This window comes from Heptranchias perlo, chromosome X, assembly GCF_035084215.1.
Source record: "Heptranchias perlo isolate sHepPer1 chromosome X, sHepPer1.hap1, whole genome shotgun sequence".
Lineage (NCBI taxonomy): Eukaryota > Metazoa > Chordata > Chondrichthyes > Hexanchiformes > Hexanchidae > Heptranchias > Heptranchias perlo.
Window position 1 is genome coordinate 2,359,733 of NC_090370.1, and position 15,410 is coordinate 2,375,142.

General features: G+C 42.3%; 1 protein-coding gene across 7 annotated transcripts in view; it reads left to right on the forward strand.

Annotated features, from left to right (window-relative positions):
- The window catches only part of LOC137307135 (signal transducer and activator of transcription 5B-like), a 135,765-nt gene that overhangs the window by 23,869 nt on the left and 96,486 nt on the right, over positions 1–15,410 (forward strand). For 3 of the 7 annotated variants that reach the window (XM_067976452.1, XM_067976454.1, XM_067976459.1), the window contains exon 1: positions 4,628–4,859. The exons of 1 other annotated variant lie outside the window; for it this stretch is intronic. The gene's annotated coding sequence lies outside the window, so the exon portion shown is untranslated. Of the gene's footprint in view, positions 1–4,624; positions 4,860–15,410 lie in introns of those variants that run through there. 3 more of the 7 variants (XM_067976455.1, XM_067976456.1, XM_067976457.1) reach the window with 2 other exon arrangements.

A 15,410-nucleotide genomic window follows, 5' to 3' on the forward strand; every position in this document is an offset into this window, starting at 1 on the left:
AGGCAGAAAATAACACTGTGCCAGACCAATGCACACAGGCTAGATTACTGGGTCAGATTTACGTATAGGTGAACTAATACACATAATATATGAACTAATGTACATAAAAGCAAAAAGACATATCAAGATAATAAACTTAGTATAATAATACTTACACAATATATGAACCAATCAAACACAAGAAAAGAAAGTCAGAAATCCTTTGGTAAATTTCTGAAAACAATTTTTGGTGGTAAGTTACATGGGATTGATTCCTCACAAAGCCTCTATCGGCACGTATAGCGGCAAGTCAAATAATGTAATTTGTTTTCAGGATGCAGGCAATGCTGCATTTATTGCCCATCCCTTGTTGCCATGAGAAGGTGGTGGTTGGCTGCGTTCTTGGAGCAATTCCTTTTACAACCAAACCACTTGCTAGGCCACTTCAAAGGATATTAGGAGTTAACCATGTAGTGTGAGTCACATGTAGGCCCAGACTAAAAGGAGTGGTTCCCTTCCCTGAAGGACATTATTGAACCAGGTGAATTTTTCACAACAATCCGGCAGCTTTCATGGTCATTTTTCTGGTGCCAGCCCACAAATGACCAGAATTCTGGAATTCAATTTCACAACTTATCATGGTGGAATTTGAATTCACAACTTCTGTCTTCCTAATCTTCTTCTTCTTTTTGGCAGTCCCTCAGGGTCGAGGATGACTTGCTTCCACTCCGGGAGGGTGGGTTCTGCGGTGGCTGAATAGTCCAATCCTGGAGCCGCAGACTCTGCCACAGGTGGGGCAGGCAGTGTTTAATAAGGTGGGTGGGTGAGACGCTCTGGATTCTGCGCGCTCTTTCCGCTGCTTACGCTCAGCCTCCATGTGCTCTACTCGCTGACGCTCGAGGTGATTGGCGCCTTCGCGGATTCTTCTTCTCCAGTTTGGGCGTTCTAGGGCAAGCGATTCCCATGTGTCGGTGGGGATGTCGCATTTTTTAAGGGAGGCTTTGAGAGTGTCCTTGTAGCGTTTCCTCTGCCCTCCTAGTGATCGCCTGCCATTGCGGAGCTCGGAGTAGAGCACTTGTTTAGGGAATCTTGTGTCGGGCATGCGGACAATGTGGCCCGCCCATCGCAGCTGGTTGAGCATGACCAGTGCCTCGATACTGGGGATGTTATCCTGGGAGAGAACGCTCACGTTGGTACGCCTATCCTGCCAGTGGATTTGCAAAATTTTGCGGAGGCAACGTTGGTGATATCTCTCCAGGGATTTGAGGTGTCTGCTGTACATTGTCCATGTTTCTGATGTGTACAGGAGGGTGGGGACCACGGCTGCTCTGTGGACCATGAGCTTGGTGCTGGATTTGAGGTCTCGGTCTTCGAACACTCTGTTCCTCAGGCGTCCGAAGGCTATGCGCCAGTGTAGCCTTCCTAATCTAACAGCATAACCACTGTACCTGAATAGGGAACTGAAGACCCCTAGGAAAGTCTGTGGATTAAAAGGTGTCTTTCCCTTTGAGGATCAATTGTTCTCAAAAGTCAGGTAATATAAGCTGTTTTATATTGGGTTTAGTGATGTGCTAGTGCCGCTCATAGGGAACTGGCGGCAACCTCCAAGTAAAATTGTTAGATCTACTAAGGCCAGCCGCTGGGAAGAGCTGCTTTAAAAAAAAGGTGTTCCCTGCCACCGACCTTAGTGAATCTGTCAAGTTTACTTTCAGATCACACTGGCTGTACAAGATCTACATGTCGGAAGCCATTGTACAAAACCCATACATCGAAAGCCAGTGCCACTAGCATACCGCTAAACCCAATATAAAAACAGGTTAAAATACTTATCATTTTTATCGCTTAGATAAACAAGCTGTGTGCTAAAGCTTCCTGTCCATGTAATTGTCTGATTGTCACACTTGATAGCAATTGAAAGCATAATTCCATCTGGGTGGTTGAAATTGAATCAGCACATGAATTACTCTTTGACCTCCAAAGAACCTATCATTGACTAACTTAAGCTCAAACAGCACCTTTATATCGCCATTGGCTTACAGAGAGACCAGCAACACGATTTTAAAAGTAAATTCAGAAGAGTGGCACTCTTAGGCCACTCCCCCAAGACCTGAAGGTCTATAATTGTAAAGCCCTAAAGGCTACTGGGGCTTTACACCCAGGAAATGCTTGGATGTCATTATGATGGAACCACAAATTTAAAATGATACGTGTAAAATATACATGCTCTCAGGTGAAAACTACTTTTGTCGCAACATGAACCAGATATTAAAGTGCCGAGAAGCACACCAATAAGTAAAAGACACAGTATAAAATGAATAAGCCACAATCAAGTGAGACCAGAGGTTAGAAGAAACTTTTTCTCCCATAGAGTAGTGGATGTGGACCAAACTCGTCGTTCGTCCTTCGATATCGAGGAATACAGCCAGAATATCATCTCAGTTTTTGCAGTGAGTTCTATGGTGACTAGTGAGACCTGTTTTTGCTGGGAATGAGGGTCTGCAGATTGAACAGTGGATCCCGGATACACCAGGTTGGGGATCTTGATTTTTTTTTCAAGCGAGACTTCCTTAGCTGGCATTTACATTCAACATCAGCAGTGCGCCGGGCCTCATAGTAGACGTGCCTTCATGGATGGTTTCTCACCATGCTTTCTTATCTTGAGCAAGTTTTTCGCACTTATGGATGTCAATTTGGCACTGTTTCAGCGTCGCTTTTAAGCAGTTTTTATATCTCTTTTGCTGACCACCACAAAATCGAACCAGACTACAAAAAGAGTGGAGGCTGAGTTGCTAAACTCCAAAAAGGAGCTGGTTACATATATGGTTGGAGAAGGGATTGGGAGCGATAGAGATTGGTATAGACTGAGGTGATCAACTGTTCCAAGGGAAACAATGGTTCCTCTGTTGGTGGTATGGGTGATGGCGGTGGGCAGGGGTGGGGGGGAAAGAGAAAGATTGTTGTCTGTAGGGGAAGCAGGCCACGGTCACATAGTAGAGATGTGAGGATGGAGTTTTAATAATACCTTTTTATTAAATCCCTTTTCTCTTCTCTCTGATATTCCAGTTGGAATTCTCTACCTCATTCCCTCCACCTTGTTACCTATCTCCCTGTTTTCAAAACCTACTGAGAACTTTCCTTATTGACCATGCCTTTGATTCCCTGTCTAAGGCACTCCACTTCCCTCCTCTTTTCCCATGCCCAGTGTCCAATATATCCTTTTCCTTCTCATTGTAAAAGGCTCTCTGATGTCTATATGCATGTGAGGAGCACTACATAAATGCAAGTTATTGTTAATAAACCCCTTCCCTCTGTTCTCATTCCAGTTCTATGTGTGTAACCTTGCCTCTTATTAAATCCTTTCTTTCTTCTCCATGATCTTCCATTTTAAGGCTTATGTATAACAGTGCCCTTAATAAACCTCTCTCTGCTCTGTGAAATTCCGGTTCAGCCTATGTGCAATTCTGCCCCATAATAATTCCCTGCTCTTTGTTTTTTTTTCATGGCATATTTTATTAGATCTGTCAAATCGCACTTGTTTTGGTTTAAAAATATAGCCTGGTAAAGCATAACTGAATGTTTTCAATTCAGTTCCCTGTCTGTCCTGAGTTATCAATCTCAACCAGGGTGGCAATAAGAACATAAGAAAAGTCAGGGATGAAAAAGGCCACTCAGTCCACCAAAGTGAGAGGAGCTACAATTGGAATAAGGAGGGGAAAATCGGCCAGAGCTGCTATTCTATTGCTATCTAATAACTCATGCTAGAAAGTGTGCATGCGCGGATTTTAGGTGAGGACAGGATTGGGCTCGGCCATCATGCTCTCCATGGCCAAGTAATTGGCCAACTCCTGCTGTTGAGGCTCACACATGAAGAATGGCCACTTGTGTGAGGTATTAGAGGGTCCTGGTGGAACCCGACCCCAGCACAAACCGACACTTTCAGGAGAGAAAATGGGCAATTTTTTAAAAAAAGTAGCCTATTTCAATATATGCCACTCCTAAAAATAAAACTGACCCTATGTTCAAATCCCTCCGTGGCCTCGCCCCCCTCCCTATCTCTGTAACCTCCTCCAGCCCCTACGACCCTCCCAGATCTCTGCGCTCCTCCAATTCTGGCCTCTTGCGCATCCCCCGATTTCCATCGCTTCCACCATTGGCGGCCGTGCCTTCAGCTGCCTCGGCCCTGAGCTCTGGAATTCCCTCCCTAAACCTCTCCTCCTTTAAGACGCTCCTTAAAACCTCCCTCTTTGACCGAGCTTTTGATCACCTGTCCTAATATCTCCTTATGTGGCTCGGGGTCATTTTTACTATGTTAACGGCACTATAGAAATGCAAGTTGTTATGTGTTTATATGGGCTAGTAATTTGTCTCACTCTTTTTGATCATAAATCCCACTCCTACCATTTCCATGGGGGATACTTGTCTCTGTTAAAGAAAAAAATATTTTACTAAACTTGTTCGGTGGTTCATAATAGTTTAGTAAAATTATTTATCTTTTAACTTTACGAACAGGGGAGCATAAATCCCGTCGGATTGTTGACAGCTCTGGGTTAAAGTCACTCTCACAATGTCTTGCTGTTGACAGCTGTGGGTTTGAGTGTGTGGTGTTGCTGCTGGATTCTCAACCAATCACCAGAAAAGCGAAAACAAACTCTTTTCACAGGGAGGAACTCGTGCCACACAAGCGGAAACCTCTCGAGCTCCAAACGGCAGCGTAGCCGAGTCCGGAGTTTCATTTTGTCTCAAAATAACAAATACATGTAAAGCGCACAGGAAAATATCGTGGTTTTTTAAAATTAAGAAGTCTACACAGAAGAAGCCGCGTCTCCGAGTGTAAAATATATAATAAATGGAAAAGAATTTACCTGTGCCTTTGGTGTGAGGTAAGTGGACCAGACAAGCAATGTGGAGTTCGACTTTCACTTTGACTGAAGTCATTAAGTTTGTTTCAAGTTTTTTTAAAATTCGCATCTTTCTGAATCTAATTTAGTTATTTGAAAAAAGGAGGGTTACAAAAGAAAAAGAAAACATTTACGGTCTCGTTTTTACCTGTCACCCTTGTTTGGTGCGGGACTGCAAGGCGTTTTTTTAAATTTTCGCTCGTCGCAGTTGGCTGTCACTTTAGAGGCTAAAAATAGTTCATAAAAATTGTTTTAAAAATAAAACTTTAGCTCAATTATGAAAGTTTACCAAGGAGTAAAGAACAAATGAACATATTTAAGAAATAATTGTACAATTTTAACGTTGAAGATTTGTTTAAATCAAGGGATTTATGTGATGTTTGTTTATATTTTCGATGTTATTTTGATTCAACAAATTGTTTTTTTGATGAGTTTTTATTCTTAAAAATATTCTTCACTGTGTTGAGGCGAATCGAAGTAGGGAGAAATTTTGGTGATCGATAATTGGGTGGGCCAATCGAAAACCACCACTTGCGATAAACCAACCCCATTTGGTGAGTTTTCCGTTCCGATTGGTTACGCCAAATGTCAATCACGATTACCGCCTATCATGATTAGCCAAATGTGGGATTTAGTGTTGTGTTTAACCATTCATCGCGTTGAAGGGGTGAGTCCCCGGCGGCCTTAGTACGCTGTTGCTTTCAACGGTAAACACACAAGAAAACTACGTGTATTTGTTCGTGTTAAGGTGACGAGTTACTGCCATTGACGGGCACTTCAAAAGCATGCTTGTAAATCAAGCACCTTGTGCATTTCATGGTGACCGATCAAGAAAGTCAGATTGCAATCTCATTGTAGTGCATACTGAATGTTTTTCATTATAGTACTAGTAGGACAAAAAAAACTAATACTCCTCTTATGATGCCATTATATTTCTATTTTTCTACATCATGTAAGGATTTTTTTTCTTTCCATTTTCCCCCTCTTGGAGGTAGTGCCCAATGCTGGGATACAGGACCATGTGTGCTGGTCATTTATCCTCCAATAGCTTGCCCAAGTAATCATTCAGTGTTGGCCAATAGAAATTGCTGACTAGACACAGGTGTGGCTACGGTGACATCATTTTAGCCTGATACACTAATTGTAGTAGAAAACGCCTTACACTCGCTCACAATTCAGGTAAATATACTTCACACGTGGATGTTTACTTATATAGCTACCATCATTCAGTAACCAAGGAAGTAAAGCATTCAAAGGATTAAAAAAATACTTGCATGTAAGAACATAAGCAGGAATAGGCCATACGGCCCCTCGAAACTGCTCCGCCATTCAATGACATCATGGCTGATCTTTGACCTCAACTTCACTTTCCCGCCTGATCCCCATATCCCTTGATTCCCCTAGAGTCCAAAAATCTATCAATCTCAGCCTTGAATATACTCAACGACTGAGCATCCACAGCCCTCTGGGGTAGAGAATTCCAAAGATTCACAACCCTCTGAGTGAAGATATTTTTCCTCATTTCAGTCTTGAATGGCCGACCCCTTCTCCTGAGACTATGCCCCTAGTTCTAGACTCTCCAGCCAGGGGAAACAGCCTCTCGGCATCTACCCTGTCAAGCCCCCTCAGAATCTTATGTTTCAATGAGATCACCTCTCATTCTTCTAAACTCCAGAGAGTATCGGCCCATTCTACTCAATCTCTCCTCATAGGACAACCCTCTCATCCCAGGAATCAATCTCGTGAACCTTCGTTGCATCGACTCCAAGGCAAGTATATCCTTCCTTAGGTAAGGAGACCAAAACTGTATGCAATACTCCAGGTGAGGTCTCACCAAAGCCCTGTACAATTGTAGTAAGACTTCCTTACTCTTGTACTCCAACCCACTTGCAATAAAGGCCAACATGCCATTTGCCTTTCTAATTGCTTGCTGTACCTGCATGTTAACTTTTTGTGCTTCTTGTATGATGACACCCAAATCTCTGTGAACACCAACATTTAATAGTTTCTCATCATTTAAAAAAATTCTGTTTTTCTATTCTTCCTACCAAAGTGAATAACCTCCTATTTCCCCATATTATACTCCATCTTGCCTACTCACTTAACCTGTCTATATCCCTTTGCAGACTCTTTGTGTCCTCCTCACATCTTACTTTCCCACCTAGCTTTGCATTGTCAGCAAACTTGTATACATTACACTCGGTCCCTTCATCTAAGTCATTAATATAGATTGTAAATCGCTGAGGCCCAAGCATCAATCCTTGTGGCACCCCACTAGTTACAGCCTGCCAACCTGAAAATGACCCTTTTATCCCTACTCATGATGAACCTTTATAAAACACTGGTTCGTCCACAACTGGAGTATTGTGTCCGGTTCCAGGCACTGCACTTTAGGAAAGATGTGAAGGCCTTAGAGAGGGTGCAGAAAAGATTTACTAGAACGATTCCATGGATGAGTGACTTCAGTTACATGGATAGACTGGAGAAGCTGGGATTGTTCTCCTTGGACCAGATAAGATTGAGAGGAGATTTGATAGAGATATTTAAAATCATGACAGTGTAGATAGAAACTGTTCCCATTAGCAGAAGAGTCAAGAACCAGAAAACATAGATTTAAGGTGATTGGCAAAAGAACCAAAGGTGACATGTAGAAGAACCTTTTCACACAGCGAGTAGTTAGGATCTGGAATGCACTGCGGGGGGGTCGGAGGCAGATTCAATTGTGGCTTTCAAAAGGGAACTGGATAAGTACTCGAAAGGAAATAATTTGCAGGGATATGGGGATCGGGCGGGGGAGTGGGACTAGTTGGATTGCTCTTGCCCTTCACCAGAGGTGTAATAAAAAAAATGGACACAGAGCCAAAAAGCTATTTGGTTGTCCAAAGTGGTGAGTTTTAAGGAGGGCCTTAAAAGAGGAGAGGGATGTGGAAAGGTGGAATGAGTTAACAGTTGTAGGTATTGTGGGTGTGCGACTTCTCCTTGACTTGTACCCCTTCATAGGCACATATTTGGTAATCTGTGTGTATCTATAATAGTGTGTGAGAGAGACACTCTGTAACTTGTATGTGTGGGAGAAACAGACTTTGTAACCTGTGTGTTTGCATGTGTGAACAAGAGAGACTTTTCAATCTGTGTGTTTGAGAGATTTGCTAATCTGTTGGGTATAAGGGCTGCTCTGCCTCCATTTTAAAAATGTTTACATACTCTGACTGGCAGTGGAGCATGGAGGGATGCCTGAGAGTTATTCCTAAATGTGGTAAGCAGCATTCAGCAAATCACTTTTCATTGGTCTGGTTTGTTGTTGGAACTGTTGACTACTACTCTATTATCCAAGTGAAATATGCATGAAAATTCCACTAATGCCTCAGTGAGTAACTGAGCCATATAGACAACAATTTGATTTATATAGCACCTTTAATGTAGAAAAACAACTCAAAGTGCTTCACAGAGGTGAAAAAAAACAGAGCAGGAAATTCCCGTGTGTGTGCTGTGTTAGTTGATCCCAGACAGGCAGTGGTAGGGGTCCTACAGATGGCCTCAGTGCCCATGTTAGGGATGGGAAAATCGTCCAGTGTTCCTGCTCACTATCGATTGATCCCTGCTGGAAAGTGGACATTGTTGAGGGAGGATAGGATCAGGGTCAGCTGCGGTGACCTGGGGGTTGAATAGCCCATAAGAGATTCACTGTTAAGGACAATGCATGAATAATGGTCACTTGGGTGAGGTACGGAAGGGCAACTGGTGTCCATAGAGCTTGTACCCCAACAAGGAGCTAACACTTTCAGGAAAGGAAGGGGGAACATACTACTGAACGGGATCATTTTTGGAGAATTGAAGGAGGGGGAACAAACTACTGAACGGGATCATTTTTGGAGAATTGAAGGGACCCGTGTACCACTGCATGTAGAACAGTGAGAGCTGGTAGGTGTTGTTACTAGCTTGTTCCTGTCTGTCTGTACACTCTTGTGTTGATAGTAGGGAGACTATCATGAGGTAAGAACATGCTTGCTCCGTTTAGTCATAGCTGTTCGTTTCTTTGTCAGCTAACTAGGATAAAGTGTTATTTTAGCCTAGCTGACATTTTGACTAGTTTTGTACTGAAAATGCTTTTGGTGACAAACCTCAAAATCAACAACTACCTCTGGAATTTCCCGACTTGTGATGTATCACATAAAACAAGAAAAACCCAACGACTAATGTTGGCCACAAACAAATATCTGACCCTTGGTTTAATGACTCGTTTCCAGGATTTATCAGTAGTTTGTAAAACACACGTAGCGATTTAAAGGGCCAATTTTCAGAATTTGCCAACAAGTTTCCTGATTTTGATAACATCTCATCATTATAAACAGCGCCAGAGATTTAATTTATTTAATAAGCTGAGGAAAAGGGGATAGTTCCTCATTCAGACATTTCTCTTTCCTCTCTCTTGCTAATTTTCCCTCATTCTCCCATCCCGAAAGTGCCAATTTTGCTGGGTACAGTTCCATGGGTACATGGTCTCCTCTAGCACCTCACCCAGGTGGCCATTATGCATGAGCTTTGTCAGAGTGTCAGTGGGATATTCAGCTATGGGAGTCGAGCCTGATTCTGTTGTCACCCAACATCCATGTGCTTGATGTTTCAGTAGTTTTTAAAAAATTGTATTGCTCCACTGTTGTCAAACAATTTTCAAAAAGCTGTGGCACAAAGGTGGGCACTAAACAAGTCTACCTTGCAAAACAAGTTCTTCCTAGTGCCAACCATTCTGGTCAGGTTCAGGAAGGGATGATTTGTATACCCAGCAGTCTGACTTCCTCTTAGGTTCTGGGCTATAAACAGAGGTCAGTATGTAAACCACACCTGGGGATCTAGGGCAAATGTTTTGAACGGGTCAGCTTCCTTGGCTCCTAAAGTGCGACAACTTCAGTGCTTTCAGAAAAGCTTATTTTATTGAAAAACCTAGTTAAAGGGCAGAGGACCGCAGTGCAGAACACCACCAAGTTTGAAAACAGCTGGAGAGAAGACAAAATAAATTAAGAAGTTGTGGTCATTTGATGTGAGTTTGGGTTGTAAAAACCAGTAGATTGTAGGAAGAGGGGAAGGCTGAGGGAGGTGAGGGGGTTCCACAAGAGAGTAAGACTTTATTTTTTTTAATCTCCCGAAGTGATGATTTGGGCTCTAACCAGAAGAAATCAAGCTTTAAAAGGAGAATAAAATATGCAGTACCAACAGGGAAGGAAAAGAAGTTGCAACAGGCCACAAAAAAATGAGGAATGCAACACAGAATTTCTTTTCTGTCACTTGTAGCGCAGACAAGCTAAAACAATAGTTGAGTGGAATTTTCTACATCGATCCCAACAATTTTTGATGCTCAGCATCTCCAATTAACTTTGGTTAATTCTTTTTTAAAAAAAACTGTTTTTGAAGAAATATATAAAGTGATAAATAAAGGTGTACAGGATAGATACAGTGATAAAGACATGAAACATATCCTGCAGATTGTAAACTATGCAAGTCAGCATGTTACTACATATCCAGTGAGTCCATAGATGACGGATATTCTAATTAGATGCCATAAAAACAATCAGAAGTTTACAAAGTTTAACGCTTACCTACAGGGCTTTGACTTCCTGCAGACCAGGTCTCACTGGGCACCCCGGTCAGCCAGCGGTTAAAATGCCATCGGGGTCCTAAGGACTCAGACTTGCATTTATTAATTAGGCTCCTGCCTGAGTCAGGCGGGCACCTTGGCCGCCTTAAAAAAAAAGGGCTCAGTTAAAGGTGTGGAGATGCCGGTGATGGACTGGGGTTGACAATTGTAAACAATTTTACAACACCAAGTTATAGTCCAGCAATTTTATTTTAAATTCACAAGCTTTCGGAGATTTTCTCCTTCCTCAGGTAAATGTTTCAAGATCTCCTTGAAGCCTACGCATTTATACATATTGAATAATACATGGTGTTCACAGACTGCCTCTGCAACTGCCCGTTGCCAAGGCAATCACCGTGTTCAGACAGAGAGGTGTCATCTGCAGAACCCCCGAATACACATTCAACAAAAAAACAAACAGGGAAAAAAACAGAGAAAAAAAAGGAGAAAAAAAAACAGAGAGAGAGGCAGAAACATCCGGAAGGCAGAGAGAGCCAGCAAATGACCCATTATATTACCAGTTAAAGGTGGCAGAGGATGGGAATGGAGGCGATTTTAACTGTCCATTCTGCTGGTTTAACTGTGCAGCTGCCCATTCTGCCGGTTTAACGTGCGGCTGCCGGAGGGATTGGTTAAAATTGCCCCCAGTGTGTCAAGAGATCTAAACCGTGGATTTCCTTCCTCTTGATTTATTGAATCCAGTACCAGAGTCCTGAAAGTTGAACTTGTTAAGTCTGAGTGTATTCCTAGTTTTAGGATCCTGGATCTTAATTCCTATTTTCAGTGTTAGTGCCTGTACAATTGAATTTTGGATTGGTAGTCTTGTGTTCTTGCAATTTTTTTTTCCAAAGTCTTTTAAAGATGTTGAAATTGTTAGAAGGTGGACAGGTGTCAAGCAGAAGCCCAAACATTGTCGCAACACTCACCGTGTAAGGAATTGTGGGCATGACTCCATGTACTACCATTATACGGCATAGCAAGTTGGAGCTCTAAAACCCCACCATGTTATCTTTGAGTTTTTTTGAGTAACTCTGATTAAAGCTAGGAAAGTATTTGTATAATGCTTTGCCTCAGCTGTATTGTTCCTACACTTACGAACACAAATCAATGATTAACAATTGTTATGGGTTTCTTAGGATGATTCACCATTGTGTTGCAGCATGCCCTATTTAAACTGTTTACTAAGATGTCTGAAGAAACAGACTATTCTGGATGTGCTATAAATCAGCTTGAACTCCTTTTTCCACTCTGAGATTTCTTCCTAAAGTTGAGTTTGTTATGCATTAAAATGCTGAAATACCAATTCTGCTAGACTTGTGTTTATCTAAGCATTCAACAAAATGTTTAATACAGTAGATACAGAGCTCTCTTTTTGCTTTTTCTTACCTTACTGTCTGTCAACTGAGGTGGCTTGGACGAAATAGCTACTTAGTGGTCTTTAAGAGTCAGTGTTTGTTTGTTTGCTAGTTTATTGTGGAAGGAAGCTTGAGGAAGCTGTGATGCTACTTGTGTGGATTTTTAAATTTCGTTGTTGCTATGAGCAGGAAAGGCTTACTGTACTCTTGACCATATCTGTGTTTGTGAATCAGTTCCATGATTTTCTAACACATTTGTGAATTTGTATGTCTATTGAGAATGAAGAACTGTATTTGAGCTGTATCCATCTAATATTTTATATTAATTGTTCAGGAGATTGGGTGATGCAGTGGGCTAGTGGCCCTTTCATATACGAGACCGAAGGCCTGATTTTAACACCCTGCTCCCACCCGATGGCCTCACCAGCATTCCTGCCAGGTTCAGGCAAGAGTCAGCCTTTGAACGTTTAAATGAGGCCTGAAACCTAGCACACTTGATTTGCATTTCAAGGCCAGGAAAAAAGTTGACATTTTTGAAGCTGTGCTGATGATAACACAACAACTTGCATTTATGTAGCACCTTTTAACGTAGTAAAACGTCCCAAGGTGCTTTGGAGGAGGAAGAGCAGTTCCTGAGGGGACAAGTAACGCAGGTGCACACCTGTTCTTACTCCAGGACCTGTGCTAACTGGCCTAGACGGTCCTTCCTGGATATGTCAGAGAAGAACTGTCTTTGGTGGCTGTGCTTCACAAAGGAGCTCCCATATCACAATGCCATTTCTTGGAGTCCAGTCTGCAGACAGCTTGTAGCACAGGGGTGGCTCTTTTGTGCGGGCATATATTTAACTTTTAATGCCTCTGGATCCTTCAAGCCACCATCAGTGACATATGCTAAATCCGTCAGTCACTGTGCACAGATATATCATACCAGTTGTGCAGGCCGTGCTCGTAAGGGGCAACATGTTCACCACTTTTCCTGTGGTTAGGAGGCTTTGGTTCAACAGGGCACAGAACTTGGGTGTCTGTGTTCAGAATATTACAAGGTGTAATGATAACACCCATAGACTGTTGAGCCTGTCCGCTATCCCTTACCAGACGAGATGCACTTCTGCCCTCTGGGTCGGGTGCCCTGAAGTGCCAAATAGGGCAACTCACCTCACGTAATAGCATGTCCACTTTGCCAGCTATCAACCGAGGAATAGGCGTTATACAGCTCTGTTGCTCGCCCCCAGACTGCATTTCATGCTTTCACAATGCATTTCCTTTCACCTTCATTTTGCTAGGCACTTTCTCTTTCCTTCTCCACCCCCCCTCCCCCCTCGGGACATCTCAAAGCGCTTTACAGCCAATGAAGTACTTTTGAAGTGTAGTCGCTGTTGTAACGTAGGAAACATTGCAGCCAATTTGCGCACAGCAAGATCCCACAAACACCAATATGATAAATGACCAGATAACTGTTTTAGTGATGTTGATTGAGGGATAAATATTGGCCAAGACATCGGGGAGAACTCCCCTGCTGTTCCAATAGTGGCCGTGGGATCTTTTGCGTCCACCCAAGAGGGCAGATGGGGCCTCTGTTTGACAGCACCTCCGACAGTGCAGCATTTCCTCAGTACTGCACTGGAGCGTCAGTCTGATTTTTGTGCTCAAGTCTCTGGAGTGTGTATACTTGTTGACTTCTTGTGGGACGGCCCTAAAATCTCCCCCTTCTGAGGTGTTGTATTGAGTTGCACAGCCAGGATATCACTATTGATAATGAACCTAAAATATGTTTGTTGAGATTAATAGCGGAGGTTTATCTCAATTTTATCAATACTACTATGCTTAATGCTCCTTTGAACTTTTCTCTCTTATTTTTAAATTGCAAATACGCCATCCTTCATGCTCCTCCTCCATACATTCTCAGCGTGTTAAAATGAAGACCCATTGTACTGTTTTCTACTCCAACTCATTCTTTCCCAAGGTCTCAAAAGTGTGGAATTCCTTACCTCACTCAGTCTTTCCCACCTCCTAAAATCTTAAGGCTTTTAAAACCAAAGCTTAGTGACAAGTAACCATTACTACCTAATTTACATAATTTTCTGAGTCTTTTCATCCTTGGTGGTGTTCTGCATGTTTGTTTCAGCATAAAATGTGCCAGAACATTCATTTTGCATTATAGCATACCAAACCCTTGACTCCCAAGCATGCTCTTATAAAGTAGGTTGGTAGGATGTATTTTTAAAATTATTATTCTTGGGATGTGGACGTCGCTGGCAACACCAACGTTTATTGTCCTGAGAAGGTGGTGATGGGCTTTCTTCTTGAAAGCAGTTTGATTCAACTGAGTGGCTTGCTAGGCTTCAGAGGGTAGTTAAGAGTCAACCACATTGGTTTGAAAAAGGACTCACATATTGGCCAGACAGAATGGCACATTTCCTTCCGTAAAGGACATTAGTGAACCACTTGGGTTTTTTATGACAATCCGACAGCTTCGTGGTCACTTTTACTGATACCAGCTTTTTATTTTCATATTTTTAAAACTGAATTCAAATTCTCAAACTGTCATGATGGGATTTGAACTCATGGTCTCTGGATTATTAGGCCAGGCCTCTGGGTTACTAATTAGTAACATAACCATACACGGGAGGCTTGTGCTAAGATCTGTGGATAAGGGAAAGCACAGCATGTTTATAAAGATTAGTTCTTGATTGATACAGGGCTATGGGGAGAGCAGGGCAGTGGGATTAGTTTGGGATTGATACAGGGCTATGGGGAGAGAGTGGGGCAGTGGGATTAGTTTGGGATTGATACAGGGCTATGGGGAGAGAGCGGGGCAGTGGGATTAGTTCTGGATTGCTCTAGCAAAGAGTCGTCAAATACACGATGGGCCGAATAGTGCCCTTCTTTGCTGTAAATCTCTCTGGTTTTACATAAGATGATTTGGGGTGTCCTGAGGACACGATAAGGTGCTCTATAAATCCAATTTTTTTTTGTTCTTTCTGCGGGTTGTTTTTTTCATGCTGTATGTAATCTTAAAGCTTTGTGTAGAGTGCAATAAATACAGGATTGATAAATGTGAAATGAATTTGCAGGACATCTAGAAACTGCTGGTCATGTCTGCTGGAAAGCTGTCAGCACCAAGCCTATCTCTGCAGACAGTAAATGCTGCCTGGATGTGGAGGATAGCACTGGAGAGTCACATGATCTCCCAGAAGTTAGAAAGAACAGTCATAGTTACCAGAAACCAAGTCATAATTTGATTGAGGTTAGACTACTTGGAGTAATGGATTTAATTTGCTTGTTGCAACACATACAGATGGCTTTACTTAAGTGAGTCTCCATACCATAGTTGGTCACGCATGAGCATGCATGTACTGTGTGGAATATTAAGCATTTGAGTGCTGAATTTTTTTTCGATCCTTTTCTATTTTCTCTCTTCAGAACCTTATCTTGAAAGTGCTCCTTAGTTCAGTTTGTAAACAAATGTCAGGTTCCCTGGTGGCTCAGTGGGTAAATACATTACATGATGTCTTTCTGAACTACACAGATCAGGAAGGTCCCTGG